The sequence below is a fragment of the Astyanax mexicanus genome, chromosome 9 (genome assembly GCF_023375975.1).
Source record: "Astyanax mexicanus isolate ESR-SI-001 chromosome 9, AstMex3_surface, whole genome shotgun sequence".
Classification (NCBI taxonomy): Eukaryota; Metazoa; Chordata; class Actinopteri; order Characiformes; family Acestrorhamphidae; genus Astyanax; species Astyanax mexicanus.
The window spans coordinates 26,244,894-26,261,505 of record NC_064416.1 but is presented as its reverse complement, the minus strand read 5'-3'; the positions used below and the strand labels follow the sequence as shown (position 1 = coordinate 26,261,505).

The 16,612-nt window shown below is 39.3% G+C and overlaps 1 long non-coding RNA gene across 1 annotated transcript in view; it reads left to right on the top strand.

The window, feature by feature from the left end:
* The window catches only part of LOC103027971 (uncharacterized), a 30,506-nt gene that overhangs the window by 7,553 nt on the left and 6,341 nt on the right, over positions 1 to 16,612 (top strand). Inside the window, exon 3 of the long non-coding RNA XR_455359.4 lies at positions 3,804 to 3,889. This is a non-coding gene — a long non-coding RNA (uncharacterized LOC103027971). The remainder of the gene's footprint in view (positions 1 to 3,803; positions 3,890 to 16,612) is intronic.

The following is a 16,612-nucleotide window of genomic DNA, read 5'->3' as shown; positions in this document are numbered from 1 at the left end:
CTCGGTGAGTTGTCCTATTTCTATTCGCTGGTTGTAAAGCAAAATCTGATTATTGCCTCGTAAAATGATTATCCAAATTCATGTAAATGTGTTAATTATTGACAAACTTTGATGTTTTGCAGTAATCGGTTTCTGAAGTGCCTCCAGCAACTGTAGCTGTAGCTATTACAGTGACTGTATTTGGCTTTTTTTCTCAATGATGAACAGAAAAAACTGTATACTTGATTGCATAAATATTCACATCCTTCAAAGTGACTGACCTAATTTAACAGCAGCTCAGACAATGTGTGATAGTACTCTCACAACTAGAGAAAATGAGATCTGAGTGCAGAGAATGTGTCTCCACTGATTGTAGTATAAAGTCACCTGTCTGGAAGATTTAGTCACTGGTTAATCGGTATTCACATATGCTCCCAACAGTGCTCCTACAATGCTAGCGATAGGGGCATAGCGCTGCCCATGCAAATATATCTCTCTTTTTACACCATAAACAAGCTCAAAGTAGCTCCACAATTTCAAGGTTCCTGAGTTCATGATGAATGACTAATGATCACAAATAAATAGGTAGGATTGGGAAATGAATTGCAAAACTAATTATGTGGAAATGCATGAATTCCAGCTCCTGCTGAAAATACTAATCAGTGACTTGTCAGTCGACTTGTGATTCGTGAATGTTTTTAATAAACTGTCTGGGCTTTCAAAGTTCTCAGTGCCTCATATATCAGGGCCCTCAAATTAGTGTGTAGCTACTTTGAGCTTGTAAATGGTGCAAAAATAGCAATTTCTTAGTATGGTCAAAGCTATGCCCCTATTACTAGCATTGTAGGTCTGTTGGAGGCTTTGGCTGAAAGCGCTGTATTTTAGACTCAGCTGGGGTGAATGGAATTAAGCTATTTGACTAAAGTTTGTACTCGTTATCCCGTGTCACTCCACCCCAAGTCCATTTCACAACAGATTTCTCCTTTAATGCCACTAGTAGTGATTTTCTGCGTTCAAATAACTTTTACGGTTATGCAATGTGCTTTTTTATAGTTATTTTAGTCTTTTACCTTTCCCATAGTCTAACACTGACATTATGTTTCATCATGGCTGTCCAGTTGGTTAAATGTGTGAATTTAATGGGAAAATCCCAGACATTTTATTTTGTGCAAAATGATATTGCAGCCTTCTCTGATAAAAATAATTTGGCATTAATAGTATGTAAAATTATATTTTATTCACTTATATAATTTATTGTCCTGAACATGTACTGGTGTATAGTTATATAATAAAATATAATAAACATATTTCTAAAAAAAAAAAAAAGAAGAAGATTGCTGTCATATTGATATGTGATTTAAAATAAAGAAAAAACATATTTCTATGATTACACTGCTGCTGCTCTATATGTATGTAAGATTATTAATTTAATAAAGGGTTTATTTAGTAAATAAGAATGAAGCATGAGCGAGAGGGAGATGGAGACTTTACCAGTTTGCCAATTAAACTGGGCCAGTCAGCATAGCAGATGGCACAGACAGAACAGGAAGGGGAACTTGAGATTGCACCAGCCTACACTGCTAACAAGGCCAATGATCTCTCTCTCTCTCTCCCTCATTCTCACTCACTTATCCCTTCCTCTTCTCACTCTGACTTTCTCTCTCTCTCTTTCTCTCTCACTGTCTCCTCCCTTCCCTTTTACACTCTCTCTCTCTCTCTCTTTCAGATGACCGCTCATTTCACTTTCCTACAGTAGTGATGCATCTGATTAGTTGTAATGTGTCTTGCTCGCAATCATCTGGCCCTGATGACTGCCGGGGTGGGGTGTGGCTGCTGAGGGACAGGCAGAAAAGAGAGCGTGCACACACACACACACAAGTGATGAGGGAGGCAATGAAAGCACCTCTGTGAACTCTATTGTCATTGAGAACATCTCTGCAATTATTCATCTGTTCCTGTATAAGTGTCTGTGATGGCATCACCTTTACTATTGCTGAAATCTACTTATTAATTTAAACGAACACTCCAGCATCATTCAGGCTGATCTCATCCATCACAGTTTTACTGTACAGTCAACAACTGCAGCCAATTCTGACATGTTACGCTGCACTCATAACACTCAAAACACTGACTCATAACACACTTCTAATAGAAGTCAATGAGCAGAAAAGAAATTTTACAATTTTCTTTCATTAAAATTGTTCTTTTTCTGCAGATTATAAGAGTAGAATAATTAGTAGAATTTATTTGTGAACACTGTTGTAGCTGAGGTTGTGTCTGTATATTAAATAAATAATCATTTATTGGACTTTATAATCTGTGCATATGACAGACACGTGTTTTGGACATTTAGAATGGATGTACAGAACATTTAGTTGCCAAATAAAGGGTGATTTCGTATTTTATGGGACGGGTGGCAACCCTAGTTTGGTCTGCCCGTGTCTGTGTGGGTTTCTTATGGGGACTCCGGTGTCCTCCCACTTTTCAAAAACATGGAGATCAGTTAAACTGTACACTCCGAATTGCCCAGAAAAATTGATCACTCTAAATTGTCCTGGTGTGAACGTGTGTTTGCATGGTTGAACCATTTCTAGGAAGAATGAGACAAATTAAATACCCTGAAACACTTAATTATTTGGTAGTTTTTAAAATAAAAAAATATTTTGTGTGAGGTTATGTGAGTAGGAATTTATTATTATTTTTAAAATAATTTTATTTCCGATTTTCCCCCATTTTCTCCCAATTTGGCTATCCAATTGTCCCACCCCTTTGTGCATCCCCTTTAACAGTGGCACCTGCGACCCTAGGAGGATGCAGACGAGCACACGCCTACTCCGACACGTGTTAAGTCAGTCACCCCTTTTTTCGAGCTGCTGCTGATGAATCATTGCCTGAGCAGCTAGCGCGCTCAGAGGACAGCACAGTGGCTAGGTTCCGATACATCTGCTAACAGACGCCTCGTGCCACCCGGCACCACCTTTAAGTGTGATGGGGAGAGAGCACCTCTACCCACCCGGAGGGAGCAGGGCCAATTGTGCTCCCTCTGAGCGCTGGCAGCTGATGGCAGAGCTACATGAGCGGGGGTTTGAATCTGCGTCCTCCCGCTTATAGTGGCAGCGCATTAGACCGCTGGACCACTCGGCGCCAGTAGGAATGTATTTACATGTATTTCTTTAGGGTCCTAACTTTTTTTTTTTTATTATTGTTGCAGACCTAAATTGTAGGAATGGATGTACAGTATTTTAACAAATGAAATAAAGCTGACCAGACAGAAAATGAAATGGGTATATAATGTCTGCAATAAAATAAAGACAAAGTTAATATGAGATAATAATAAGAGAAATAGAATGAAAAAGAACAGGTTTTCTGTTCTTTTTATGTTAATGGCAACATGCTGAAATCATTGGACAGTGGAAATTATCATAAACCATTCATATACTTAGATTAAAGTTTAGATTGATACATGCTGGATGCAGTATTCCTTTAACACAAGCCAGGAGAAACTGGCAGTAAACGGCAGGTAACACATGAGCAGTCATTTAGAGTAAAGTTAGGCCTCACTACGTCATCAGGTCAGCTTACAGTAATAACAAAAGCAAAGAGGGCATACAAAACATTTCCACAATCTGACGATGACTTCTGCTGCCAGCACTGCTGCTGAATCAGGTACCTTAAATAAGATCATGCAGGTCCACAACACACCCACGCACAGGCACATGCTAGGGTCTAGAAGGTTCCTGATCATGACAATATTGGCATATGTAATCCAGTGATAATCATCTGTCCATCTCTCTCTTTTTTTGTTTCTGCTTCTTACTGTCCAGGGTCATAGTGGGTTCAGAGCCTACCTGCTATCATTAGGAGCAAGACAGCAGCAATAGCTTCCGGAGAGTGCGCCAATCCACTGCAGGTTATCTTTTTTCTATTTTTTAATCCTTCATAAAATCATCTATCACTACCATCATCTTCAATTTAAACTGGTAATAAAAATTGCAACCACTACACTTCTCCTGTAATACATGCAACACAGCAAAGCATGTTTATTAAACCTGAAATTAAATTGATTTAATTATTTAGTTTAACACAAACTTTCTCAGTAGTAAGAAAACACAGTATAAGATAATTTTTGCCATTAGAGACCACACTAAAGCACCAAAACAAATGCTTAATATTTATCCACGCCCTTCCTTTCAGGCATGCCTCCCACTTACTGTTCATGTTCTCACCGTAGATATATATATTACCTGTGTGTGTTTTTTCTGTTTTTTTGTTCATAGCTGCTATTTATTTTATCTTACTTACTGTATTTTTCACACTATAAGGTGCACTTAAAATCCTTTTATTTTCCCCAAAATAGTCAGTGCACCTTTTAATCCAGTGGCCCTTATGTATGCATTTTACCAATCAGGTTGTAAGGAGCAGTAAAGCCACTCTGCTGACGTACAGTGTTATACAGGAGTTTCAGTTTAGTTCTCCAGCATTGGGTCTGGTGGAGCATTAGCATTAGCTGCTAACTGCTATTTCCCCATTCAGAGGTGAGTATTATAGGCCTGTAGCCTGCTCCAAACCCCGGCTACTACTGCTGAAGCAGTTAGACGCTAATGCTAACGCTCCAGCCTTAGTGGAGTGGAGAAGTTTGGTAATCTAAGCTTACTGTAAAAAAACAAAGTGCTTTACTCATCCAAATAAACAGTTTTTAGGAGAGAAATCTGTGTAGATTTACACGCAGTGCTCGTTTGACTTTAAAAGAAAGTCTTTTTTTTTTACAGTTTTGTTGACTTAGCTTAGCTTTACTTAGTTTAGTTAGCTACCCCCCACCCCCCCACCCAGCGGTGAGACCTGCTGAATTAATAGTTCCTTATAGTGTCTCTTAAAATGCACCATATAATCCAGTGTGCCTTATAAATAAAATAGACCAAGAAATTGACATTTATTAATAGTCCGCCTTTTAGTACGGTGCACCTTATAGTGTGAAAAATACAATATGTATTTTATTAAACATTTTATACACAGACATAATCCACAGCTGGCAACTGTTGAAAAAAAGAGTCCCAGTTGGTGGGAAAAAGTTAAATAAATACACATCCAAATATCTATTGTTAACAAATCCAGAAAAAAATAATATCTATAAATCAGTTTAATGCATCAAGTTAACTAAAGATATGCCACTCAAACCTTTTCAAACAGGGAGCAAGATAGCCGCAAATCTAACAATCTAACTGTTTTAACACAAAAGCGCAAACCATAAGTGGATAAGTGGATGTCAGGAAAAGCAGAAGCAGAAGAAAAGACATTAGATTAAAATGAACATTAAATTTACATGAAGTTAATGACTGATAAAGAAAACCAAGCCCGGCCTTTTTTTTTTTTGTTTGTTTCTTTTTCTTCTCTGATGTGTTACATTTCCTTTCAAGAGACATGAAACTCAAATCAGTTACTCAAGTATGACTACTTTACTACTTCCTCTAAAACCATTAACTTTCAGTTCCTTTTGGCCAAACAGTAAAATGTAGACTTCCAGCGTCAGGCAGGAACACTAAATCTCTACTGCAGCAAAAGTTATGTGTCCCATGAAGAAAAGGCCTACAAACACAATAGAGAGAGAGCGAGAAGGAGAAAGTGAAAGAGAGAGACAGAGAGAAATAGACAGAGACAGAGATAAAGAAGGGCATAAAGATAGCAAGGTGTATACAGCAACACATTGGCAGATGTGAAAGGATTTAAGTCACACTCCTCCGCTACGTTCACAAGAGGCACCGGCTACATTAACAGCCGTTCGCACTCTTGTACATTATTTCAGTTCAGAGGTTGACAGTCTGGGGCTGAAGGGCCGAGGTGGGGGTGTAGAGATTCTGGAGATTCTAAAATCAGTGCACGTTTACGTATACATGCATGTAGCTCTGGGAAATATGACTTTGAACTGAACATTTTACCTTGATTACGATTAATGAATGATTATTTTTGTTAGTGCTGTTAAGTGATTAACAAAAAAAAGTTAATCACTAAAAAAAAATTATGAAATTATATCAAACAGTACAATTGAATTGAATGTTAGCTAAAGAGCAAATGAATGAATGAATGAATAATTGGTATAGATTTTAAAGCTCCCTGTAATGATTATCAGTAAGTAACAGATGCTTTAAGTACTGTGTATGTTTGATTCTTCTTTTTCTTGTCAGCCCATTCTAATATGTGTGTTTATTGGGTATTATTGGGCGTTATTTGAAATCTTACAACAATTGACAGAACAGAACAGTACCACTGAAAATAATGTGAACAGTGCAGCCAATACTTTAGGTAAAACATGAACATTGTCAAACAGACATGACAAAGTAGAAACTGTGGCAAAAAGAAACTTACGACACACCGTTTACAGCTGTATACACCGCAGCTGTCTCTCTAATTTTTTGGTTGTAATACTGCATTCAAGTGAATGTTGGACCGTATTTGCGAAACACGTTTAGTCATAAAAAGTGTTTAAAAAAAAACATTTTATATCTTTTAGGTTAAATAAAACATGGGGCCCTATTTTAGCGATTTTATTTTTTTTTCCTTCAATTTTATTTATTTTATTTTCTCCCCATTTACACGGCCAATTACCCAACCCACCCAACCCTATTACTAGTAATGCCCCAACACACCAGGAGGGTGAAGACTAACACATGCTTCCTCCAATACATGTGAAGTCAGCCACCGCTTATTTTCGAGCTGCTGCTGATGCAGCATTACCGAGCAGCCAGCGCGCTTGGAGGACAGCGCAGCGGCTCGGCTCCGGTACATCACAAACGCCCTGTGCTGCAGACATTACTGTAGGAGTGATGTGGGGAGAGAGCGCCACCTACCCACCCGGTATGGCATGCTCCCTCTGAGTGCCGACAGCTTGATGGCAAAGCTGCATGAGCCGGGGCTCAAACCTGCGACCTCCTGCTCATAGTGGCAGCGCTTTAGACCGCTGGACCACTCGTCGCCCCTATTTTAGCGATCTTTAAGTGAGCCGTGAACTATGCACTACGCAGCTTGATTTAGGGCCTGTATTTTCCACGAACGCGATAGTAATACGTCAGAAACGTACCTAAACACACCTCACTTCCAGAGAACCACACCCATCGACACAGAGATATTGGTAAGCATTTTTGATATTTATGCAGACGCAAGGCGTGAAAATAGACTATTGGCCGGGTGTAAGATAGAAATGAGCATTCCTACAAGACTTGCACAGGGTGTAAGGCCCCTGTTCTTTGTAGATGTTAAAAAGGACACACATATATTTGATATTTTAATCGTTGTTTACATGATCGACCAGTTTGTGCTGAAACACAATTTCTAAAGTGCCCGACTTCAGTTTCCCAATTATTTTACTTGACTATACACGAATGCAGCCTCTGTCTGTTATCATGAACTCCTTCACAGTCACAATGTTTTTGCTTGGCAGAAACCTTCCACACTGTGCTGCTTTGCAGTGGATGTATTGCTTAGCATTCAGAACACATAGAAGTATGTGGGCAGTGACGGGAATAGCGAATGTACATAAAATATATAGCGATCCACATTGTGCAGTATGTGTTGCTGGAGAGGTTATAGGCAACTTTATGTGGACCTGTCTTTGAATGTGTGCTGCAGACTTTGATTTATCATGCGTTACAAGGCATGCTGATAGATAAATAACTAGTCAGTTTTTAAGGGTGCTAGCAGTGTGTGTGTCTCTGTCCCAGTGCAATTGGTTTAATCATGAAATTGAAGTAGTTGCTTAGAAAGATGAAAGCAAACTCAAGCATTCATGATCTCGCACTGAGGACAGATTCTTGACAGATGCTTGGCCTGTGATTCTATTAGTCTGTGCTTGAATGGCAGGGTGTTTTGAAGTAAATTTTTAACTCTGAATGTGGCAAAATACATCGCTTTTAGAAAATGCTTTCAGCAAGCTTACAATGCTAACGATAGGGTCGTAGTGTTGCTCATGCAAATAAATGGCTGTTTTTACACTATTAACAAGCTCAAAGTAGCTCCACACTTCATTGGTAAAATTCTGGGGGTTGTGACGTCATGATAAGTCGACTTACGAGCATGAAGAAATATGTAGAATAGGGGAACTGAGCCTCGTTTTAAGTGTCAGGACTCTCAGAATTCTACCAATTAAGTGTAGAGCTACTTTGCTTGTTTATGGTGTAAAAATAGCATAGGATAAAAGCGCTGTATTTGGGAATGCTGGGGGTGAACGGAAACACATTGAAAAGTATGAAAAGTATGAAAGCATGAAAAGTAACTATAACCGGTAGATGAAGAAAAATTACTTCTCTTGTGTAGTTTTAGTACTCTGTGATGGCAACCATTGACTACCATTGGCAGTTTTTTTCGCGTCACTGACCAGTATACACTTCTAGATTTAGGTCAACATAATCAAACATATTTGCTATGCTTCAACTGATCTGAACACTCTCACACACTACCCTATTCTCTCTCCAACTGTTGACTAACGGAAAATCTGCAGACTAGATCCAACTAGGATAGACCCGTTCATGGCACAGACAGAGAATGAGGGTACAGAAATCATGTAGTGTAACCCAAGCTTAAGTCCTAGATAATATGCACATGTGGGGCCCGCTATATGGGTAGCCCACCCGGGTCCAAAAAGCTTTGTCCATGTGTGGTTTATGAGACTGATGGATCCCATCAGAGTCAGTGATGGGGCCCCATCTGAGATTGATGTGGGCTGTAATGATGAGGACCTTTTCAAAAGCTTGTGTACAAACTCACTCAGATTCCTGCACACCTGGAACCCATCTAGCCCACATTTTACCCAGGTGAATACCCCATTCCACAAGTGAACCCTCTACTATATCTTTACAAATAAGTGAGTTGTTTGCTACCATATAAACATTGACAATGTCAGATTTAACACTTATAAGTACCGAAATTCATTCATTTCAGTAAAAAGACTAATTTTTTATATTTTGCTGGCTGCAGAAATCATAAACCTGACTGACTACTCTCACACAGATTGTTGTTGTATTTAATTCAGTTATTGTCTGGGGAAATTTGTTGCAGTGGGCCTGCTACTAGGAAAGCTTTTGACATATCTGAGTGTCCTGGAAATTTCCTGGAAATAACCTCTGGTGTGTGACTGACTTCTATATATTTTTTGTAATTTGTAGGCGATTAAAGGTGCATCAAAATATAAAATCTGGCCTAGGGTTGTAAGACTTAACTCTTTCAGCCCTGTACAGTTCCACTCTTATAATTCCAATAGAACCCTATAGAATTCCACAAGATAGGCTAAACTGTTACCAAATAATTAATATTTCTTGCATTGTGATTATTAACAGAGTTATAAATGGTAACATGCAAATAAATACAATAAAAATACTTTAAAATAATTTCCAATTTGTTCTGTTATGGACATGTTTTAAATCCTCTCATAATGAATTCAGATTCTCATTAATATTCCCATGAGGACAATTTTTTTGTTCTTCTTCATTTATAATCCCATTAACACCAGCAAGCAGAACAACATCCTACAACAGAAGCGTACAGCCTACACCCTGCAAAGCTCTGCACGCTTGCTCTAAATACGAGCCAGGGACATTCCCCTGATACTACACACTGCCACTTACTTAATCTTATTGACTTATTCTTAGCCCACATTCCCTGTCTCTGTTGGCTAATCCTGTTTTTTCACAACCAACCACATGGATACGTTCCTGCTCTTCTGGCGGCGCACTGGGGGAAACACCCTCAAGGGGCCTTGGATAAACTGCATTCATGTGAGCAGGAACCAACCTATGGCATCCAGCTTATAGACCTATATAGAGAATAAGTACACTGAAAGGAATGGCTCTGGGACTGTGGGGTTCAAAGGGGTGTCAATAATGATCGTGAAAGCCAGGGTTAAAATCTATGGAAGGTCATCTGATGTCCAGTGTACTGAAGTCTCTGATCTTCAGAAACCATTAGCAAAGGTTCAGTTCGGTAATATGGCTCTTGTGCTGCAGCGTATTTCGGCTTCAAGTGGTTCCTGGGAAAACAATTTCTAGCCAGCGTTGCTTGCTAGAAACAGCGGTATGACAGTGCACCAACAGACACAGTGTTGTATCATGAACTTCTGCAAGGAGTGGGGAAAAAAAAGCACAGTGGTGTTGAAACACTCAGTAAAAAGCACTGTGATGACGTCTCGTGTTGAACATGCCCGCCAGTGGAGCTATGAATAAAAGAAACCACGGCCGGTGGGTGAGGGTTTGGGTGCAAGTCTTCTGGGTCTAAAGTGACCTCAGATAAGCTGTTTTATTTGGTTTGCGTTGTTGTTTTTTGATGGGGAGCATAGAGAGGTGAGTGGTGGCAATGGCAGTAGCAATGGCAGTGGGTAAGATGCCTAGAGGGGGCAGGTGGGGGGCAGGGAATGCAGGGGCAGCTCCGTGAAGCAGAAGGAGAGGCACTTTGGAGGCCAGGCTCTTAACAGCACCGGCCGCTGAATAATGCAGAGAAGCTGGGGAGAGGAAAGTGCGGAGAGCTGTGGAGAGAAAGGCTTCGACCGCAGTAAAGTACCCTCACAGAGCCAGCTTCCTCCTGAATAAAACACATGACGAGCCACTCAAGCAGGCAGCGGGAAAAGCAAGCAGGAGGGAGGGAGCGAGTGAACGAGGGCCTTAGGGGTTGGTCAAAAAAAGAAAGCGAACTCAAGCTGAGATGCAGACAAAAACAAGCAAATATCAATAATTAGATAAGATTAGTTAAACAAAGAGACATATTACTGGACATAATGTTATATTTTAATTACAATATTGCTAATAAATATGATAAAGGTTCTCAGATTTGTCTGAATTATTAAAAGCTACACTTACAGCAATCTCCAGTGAATGGTGCCTACACTACTTGACTCTTCTTGACTCTACCCACCCCCAAAATGTAGCTGTTAATATCACAAGCCCCCATCACTACTATCTTCAGAGCAATGGCACAGTAACAATAATGGGAACCCCTGAAAGGTTGTGTTCCAGATTCTCAGTTTGTGCCTTTTTTTTTTGTCCTCACATAAAAGTGACAGTCCCCTCTGGCCAATCATCACTCAAGCACACAAGATTTTAGGCTCTATTTGGCTTGTTATGGCAAGCATACACTGTGATTTTTGGCCCACTTGAGCCAATTTTTCACTTTTCAATTTTTTAGGATGGGACTAAGTTGCTAAGGGCTAAATTGTGTCTTGTGTATTGTTTAATATACATGATTATAGGTTCTATTTGGCTTGCTTGGAACCACCAAGTGAGCAGGTACAATTTTGCCTAATGCAAAAGCAAAAACGCTAAGTAGTGTATTGTACCATGATGTACCATGCAGTAAAAAATTGCTTTTTCACTGACTTTTGCAGCCAGTATGTTTACAGCAAATCATTATCATTTTATCATCTTAAAGTGCTCAAAAAATGCTAAAAACAAACTTCGTGAGTGGTCCTTTAAATTGTGTGACAGTAAATGCAGGAAAGTACAAGGCAACAGTTTTCAGAATCCCCCTTAGGGGGAACCCTCTCACTAGTTGCTGACAGTAGCTAGCGAGGTTTGTGATTCCTGCTGCCTGCAAAATATGAAAATTCAGTAAGAATGAAGCAGATTTATCCATCCATTTTGCTTGGATACCTTGAAACAGCCTTGCTTAGTCCTAATAAAATAAAATAGTTCGAAAAAAAAAACAGGATGTTCTTCATTCTTTTATTATACATATTTTAATTAATACAGTACTGCTTTAATACTTTTATGAAACCTTCCTACAGTTTTCGCCAGCTGAATTTGAGTTCAGTTTATTGGCATTAATATCTATTGATGATTCATCAAATCACTTGTATGTGGTGTTTGGATTCACTAAATACTGTTTAAAATGCTTTTATCAGCTGGGATCGTAGAGTAGCAGTGCTACCCTGAGACAATGCTAATCTGGGAAAAGGGCAACAAACTGTCCAGGTTTTTCTTTAACCATTGCTTCCGTCATTACTGAGACTGCTGCGGTGGTTCTATATAGCACAGCATGGAATAATAACAGGAAATGGTCCATTATTAAAAAACAATGGGTTAAAAAGAAGCCCAATTAAAAATTTCTAGTCTTTAACATTAGAAATGGTGCAATGTTGGCAATAACTTTGAATTTTTAGTTTCTAGTGTCAGCTTTTCTCTTTCTCATCATAGCAATGACTTCTTACTGACACTCCACCCGCTGTCAAACCTGCAGCTCCAAGCCTTCACATCTAAAACAGAAACTGAGACTTGGTCCAGTGTTAAACTGAGCTACATGGTTTTGTTACATGAGCCACCCATAATACATGTCTTCTGATGCTGTGGTAGATTTGAGTCTGTCAGAGCTCTTCCTGTACCAGAGCTTTTCTGTATTTCCCAGTTCCCAAGAATCTTTTAATGGTGTAGAAAACTGTACTCACTGCAGTGTATTTGTAATTTACCTAAAGAAAAGAAATAAGACACTTTGTGTCCTTTTCTAGACATTATGCTCACGATCCAGATGTGCAAAACTCTCAAAGATTTTTCCAACCAGGCCCTTGATTGCAAAGTGTAAAAAATGTACCTTAAATTTCAAAGCTTAAATTGTTTCTATTGCTATAGACCAGCTGCAATTTGTTAACCAATTACTTACTCACTGAAACAGTTTCTGGGAACCGCCCAGTACAACCAAACCTCCTCCCAGTATAATTAAATTAATTTCAGATTTCTTTATGTAGGGATTTTTTGTAATCAATGTTGTTACTAAGCAGATTTACAGAGATCCAGGTCAAAGCCTTGTTTAAACAAACCAAAGGCAACAGTGGCAAGGACCCATTCTCCTCTGATTGAGACCAAGTTACCACAGCAAATAGCAGGACAACTAAAACGTATAGTATGATAGTAACTGCTGCACAATGTGTGAATTTGCATAGTCCATCTCAAACAGTAATCAGATTTTTGTCCTACTCACTGGAGTGTCAGGGTGTGACCAAAGCCAAGGCAAGGAGGCACATTGAGGAGATGAAATGAATCATTTTATTGACTTTAGTAAGGTTTGAAAAAACATGACTATCTCAAAATCAGTTCAGTTTAGTTTACAATCTGTGTGATCAGGGAAAGCAGCTAATGAGATGAGAAAGTTGTCCTCGAAAGTTTCTAAAGGAAACTCTAAAAAACAACAACAAAAAAAGATCTCTGATCTCAGAACTCTTAACATTATGCATTACAACATTTGACACATTTTAAGAGATGCAAAGAATTCACAAACATGTTGCATTGGGGAAAAAAAAATCACAAACATGTTGCATCTCTTTATTATTTATTGTTCATAATTTGCTAAACCATAGACTGTGTATAGCTGGACAGAGCATCGTCTCTCAAAAGTGAAGCCACCACAGGTCAGGTGCCCCCTGCTGTTTGTTTGCAGAAAGCTGTGTAACCCCACCCATTCCCATAGGTTTCAATGGCAAAACAGACAACTTTCAATCACGTTTTTTTCCCAATATACTGCAATTCTACCTCCATTACTTAAATGTAACAGCTAGTGTAACCTCTGCTTATATTGTTACATTTTCATATCCCCACAGAATTCGTTTTTTAAAAACGTTATTCAGCTCTATTAAAAAAAGGTGTGGTTATTGTAAAAGGGCAGGTTACACCTAGCCGGGGTGGGACCAATGACTGTATGAGTGGGACCATAAACTGTGTGAGCTCTGTGGAGGTAGCCCTCAGGGGCGGGGTTATGTAAATAAGTAGGCTGTCTCTCCACAGTCTTTTTCCCTCCTCTGGTCTCTACTGCGCAGAATCGGGTTTCAGGATCGCCAACATGGCGAAAGATTATGGCTTCATTTTCATTGAATGAATGGGAACGGCGAAACGGCATCCATCTTTTTTTACAGTCTCTGTGCTAAACCATTTGCATTTTTGAAATGGAAGGACCTAGACTTAGATCTGCTGTTAGGGATCATTTGAACTTTAAGACAAACAGGTTAAGTGCCTGTGATGGATAATATTTTGAATGTCTTACAAGAATGTCACAACCATATTAACCACATTTGAGCACTTGTGCAGGTGGAATGTGGGTGCTGCATTTAATTCCTCTATGCAGCGAGCAAACACATGATACTGTGGGGGTTAAGGGCCTTACTCAAGGGCCCAAAAGTGGCAGCTAGCTGAATTTGGGTAGCAAACCTACAATCTTACTGTTTCATACCCTAAAGCTGAAACTGCTGGCCACCATATTGTGTTTACAAATGAAACATAAAAGATATTCTCGCTCCTGGCATGCTTCTTTTAGTAGTCATTGTAGCAAATATCTGGTGGTTCTAGTAAACCTTTTTATACCTGCAAGCCCTGGAACATTAAGGCTCTGATCAAGAGGGAGCTCATCCTTTTTTCTTTTTTTTCCCCACTTTCCTATTTTGAGCACCTTTTTTCCCCCCAATACTATTTTTGGGATAGGGCTGAGTTTTAGTTTAATTGTTTGTTGTGCATGGTGTAGTAGTATAGATGAGGTAGCAAAAGGTGATTTTAAAACCTCGCATCAGCTCCTGATCAGAAATATGGTTGAAAGAAAATCAAGCCAGTTGAAATCCTGGTGGCTTCTCTTGAGGGTAACGCACGGTTACTTACCTCTAGAATTGACACTGTACTGCCCACGTAACCTTTTCTTTTTAGATGCTCGTTTCTCACACCTCACATTGCCAGGTAAGCGTCACCCTACTTTCGGGTTCCTCTACTTTTATGACATTGCAGTTCCAGATACAAAAGTGATACATGTGTATGCATGTACAGTGTGAGCAGTCAGGTAACATCACAGCATTGTCTATATAGTCCGAGAACATGAATCAGGAGCCGCAAACTTTTGAACCCTGCAGATTATGCTAACCATACACTAGTTGACTTTGAGAAGAAAGTGACACACTCTCATCTAAAGATAAGTCACAGACTAAGATTTTGCAAAGACTGGGGATCTTGCAGGGTCACTATTTGCAAGACTGCAACTAGATTCTTTCTGAGATTTTATAATTTTGTTTATTAATGGGAAAATTTAAAAAAGACACTCTTGCTCACACCACAGCTCCACCAGGCTCTCCTCCTTTTGTACGCTCCAGGAGAACCGTGGTTTCCGAGCCATTGCTCGGAGTCTTATCCATATCCAGTTCTGCAAATGTTCCTGCGTTTGCCATGCGGCTTCCTGTAGCTCTCCTATTGGTTGTTGACATTGATCATGGCACTGTTTGTGTGAGCTAAGTCTCAAGACTTACGATAATATTAAACACAGTTCATTTTATCGGAACGCCAGAATGCAGAAAAAAAAGACGAACTTTCATATCCTAACTACCTTACACTGACGATCGTGATGACGTGACCGCAACTCGACTCTAGCAAGACTCTAGACATTTGTCTGCATCAGTGTCGCAATTAGTTGAGTTGTATGCCCAGCTTTACCAATAATGGCTAAACATACTGTTTAATACAAGCTTCACTTATAAACAGCCCAGAAAAAGTTAATAAAATAAACTGTTTTAACATAACTCCACAGTTCTACAGATTTTCTGGCTTGTATCTACAGCACCACAGTGATTAAGGTTATTTCGAGAGTGCCATGTTATAGCATTAGCCAGTGTGTTATTTCAAGCAGCGCTATGAAACAGTTCTGCCTGTACTGCCTGTCAAAAAAATGTTGCGGTAAGGCACAGTAAGGGAATGAGCTATCGTTTCAATTTCCTCGCCATCTCTTTGAAGACAACGGGATTTATGGAAGAGTAAACCTCAGGCCTCACAAATTAGTGGTGTAAAACTCTGGCCTCTCAAAGATTTGACTATGAATATTTAAAAAACATATCCGTGCATTAATTAGATTAGAGATCACTAGTATTGTGAGCATTATAACATGGCTTCTCTCATATACAGTATGTAAAGCCAGACACCTCCTCTTTTAAATCTGTCACTAAGGCAGCATCACTGAGCAGCCAGCGCACTAGGGGGGAAAGTAATCACATACCTGTTGTGACCACAACCAAATTACGAGTGACCCAGAAAGCAAGGTTTGTGCTCTCTCGGACTCTGGTTGCTGATGCCATACAATATGATGTGGGATTTCAACAGGTGATCCTTGTATCATAGTGACAGCTTGGGGTGTATAAAATAGACAAAAAATGTTGATGGATATCTTGATATTGATGTAAAATAAACTTAAGATCCAAAATTAATTTAAGCTCTTTGAAGCTCTTTTTCTTTATTTGCTCAGTCTTGGCTGCAGTATTTTTCCCCAGGTTAAGTAGCGGTTTGCTGTGTTGTTAAAGCTCTTCATACTGTAGCAGCGCTAAAAGTCAGATTTATCTGATTTCACCACATCGTGTTTTGATGGGTGCTGTGATAAAGTTTTTGACACTCTTCTGGTTCATGGTTTTATTACATGCGTCTTACCCTAAATGGTTTTATATCTTTATACAAAATGTAATGTAATTATTTTTTTAGAGATAAAAACCTTTTGTGAGATAAAGTAATTGATCTAAGACCTAAGAACTGGTGGTGCTCAATGTCTCCAATCTGAAGCCACCACAGGTCTAGCACCTCTGCTGGCTGGTTGTAGTATGTGTAGCATGAACTGCTCACTGAATTTTTTTTTATGTAATTTTTAATTTGGTATCAAT